Below are 2,490 nucleotides of genomic sequence, written 5' to 3' on the forward strand. Positions count from 1 at the left end.
GTACAACCGAACTATAGAAAGTACACCTGGACTATAGAAAGTACACCTGGACTATAGAAAGTACACCTGGACTATAGAAAGTACAACCGAACTATAGAAAGTTCACCTGGACTATAGAAAGTACACCTGGACATAGAAAGTACACCTGGACTATAGAAAGTACAACCGAACTATAGAAAGTACACCTGGACTATAGAAAGTTCACCTGGACTATAGAAAGTTCACCTGGACTATAGAAACCGCACCTGGACCTGTCATTCTGTGTCTGTTTCTACTTCCTGTCCTCTCAAACCAGCTGGATGAAGCAGATGTTCGCTTGTCCAGAGTCTGGTTCTTCTGGAGGTTTCTTCCTGTTAAAGGGAGTTTTTTCTTTCCACTGTCTCCTTTGTTCTTGCTCAGGATGAGAGACTGTGATGAAGTGGAGTCAACACAATCTGCTGCTTCATTAGATACAGAACTTTTACTGATTGTTTTTTATAATGTGTGTGAATGTTTCTGTTCAGTCCCTGAGACGACGTCTGTTGGGACTTGGAGCTGCAGAAATAAACTGGATTGAAATAAATTGGTACAGAATTCATTCATCTTCTGAAGGTTTACTTTCTTCAGTTCTTGAATAAAACTGATTTTTGTCACCTCACTATGGGGAGCTCAAAGAAAGCAAATAATGACCCTTTAATTTGAAACAGTCAATACTTTATATATATATATATATATATATATATATATATATATATATATATATGTTATACAAGTAACAGTTTTATTTCAGTATTTAACTTTCATTAAGTATGAAGCGTGGACGTGTTTGAGTCCTTGATGTTCTGAAACTTCACCTGTGTTGACCTCCAGTGTTCATGTTTTGCTCATTACTGCTGTGGCAAACAACACTGTCACACCAACATGGAATATTTGAAATAATAAAATTATACTAAATATTTTATGTGTCGGGCAGCACGGTGGTGCAACTGGTAGAGCTGCTGCCTCTCAGCGAGCAGGTCCCTGGTTCAAACCCCGGTCCAGGAGCCTTTCTGGGTGGAGTTTGCATGTTCTCTTCGTGCTGCGTGGGTTTTCTCCGGGTACTCCGGTTTCCTCCCACAGTCCAAAAACATGCATGTTAGGCTGATTGGTAACTCTAAATTGTCCCTAGGTGTGAGTGAGAGAGTGAATGGTTGTTTGTCTCGTTTGTCTCTATGTGTCCCTGTGATGGACTTGCGACCCGTCCAGAGTGTCCCCCGCCCCTCGCACAGTGATTGCTGGACATGGGCACCAGCGACTCCCGTGACCCAAAATGGAATAAACGGGTAAAGATAATGGATGGATGGATAGTTTATCCACTGGCGTGGTGCCAAAGACCTTTAAACATGCTGCTGTCCAGCCTCTCCTGAAAAAACCAAACCTTGACCCCTCAGTCGTGTCCAACTACCGGCCTGTCTCCAAACTCCCATTTGTTTCTAAAGTACTGGAGAAAATAGTGAGTCCCAGTTGAAGTGCTTCCTGGAGGATCACGCCATCTTAGAGCTTTTCCAATCTGGCTTTAAACCTCTCCACAGCACTGAAACTGCCCTGCTGAAGGTCTTTAACGACATCTTCAGATCCACAGATACCGGTGATTCTCTGCTGCTTGTCCTGTTGGACCTCACAGCCGCCTTTGACACCATCGACCATGAGATCCTCATTGCTAGGTTGGAGCAGTGGGTGGGCATCACAGGGTCAGCCCTCAATTGGTTCAGATCTTACCTCACTGACAGATCCTTTTGTGTCTCCATCAATGATTTTAGTTCTGCAGAGGCAGAGCTTAAATGGGGGGTTCCGCAGGGGTCCATCCTGGGTCCCCTCCTATTCTCTTTATACCTGCTGCCGCTTGGTGCTATTTTCCAGAAACACAACATGCCCTTCCACTTCTATGCCGATGACTGTCAAATTTACTTCCCCCTAAGACACAATGGTACATGCTCTATTCAACCTCTGCTCAACTGCCTGGCTGACATCAGGGACTGGATGGCTTTAAACTTCTTAAGTTTCAATGAAAAGAAGTCTGAAGTCATGTTGTTCCCTCCCAATGACACGATCACAAACCACTGCATCGACCTCTCCACTCTAACCCTGTCAGAAAAACAAAGAGTCACTAATCTGGGCGTGATAATGGACCCTTCCCTGAAACTTAACAATCATGTAAACATGATTGTTAAATCATGTTTCTTCCAACTGAGGCGGCTGTCTAAACTGAAGCCCATATTGTCCAAAAAGAACCTGGAGACAGTAATACATGCATTCATTACATCTAGGCTTGATTACTGCAATTCACTCCTGTTTGGTATCAGTCAGACCTCCATTGCACGACTACAACTGGTCCAGAATGCAGCAGCCCCATTTTTAACCAGTACAGGCTAAAGAGAGCACATTACACCAGTTTTGGCCTCACTGCACTGGTTACCAGTTCACCTTCGAATCCAGATCAAAATACTCATGTATGTCTACAAATCACTGAAC

General features: G+C 43.7%; 1 protein-coding gene across 1 annotated transcript in view; it reads right to left on the reverse strand.

Annotated features, from left to right (window-relative positions):
• The window catches only part of LOC119422651 (tetratricopeptide repeat protein 39B-like), a 13,106-nt gene that overhangs the window by 9,781 nt on the left and 835 nt on the right, over positions 1 to 2,490 (reverse strand). The gene's annotated exons all lie outside the window — the stretch shown is intronic.

This window comes from Nematolebias whitei, chromosome 16 (genome assembly GCF_014905685.2).
Source record: "Nematolebias whitei isolate Nwh7 chromosome 16, NemWhi1, whole genome shotgun sequence".
Lineage (NCBI taxonomy): Eukaryota > Metazoa > Chordata > Actinopteri > Cyprinodontiformes > Rivulidae > Nematolebias > Nematolebias whitei.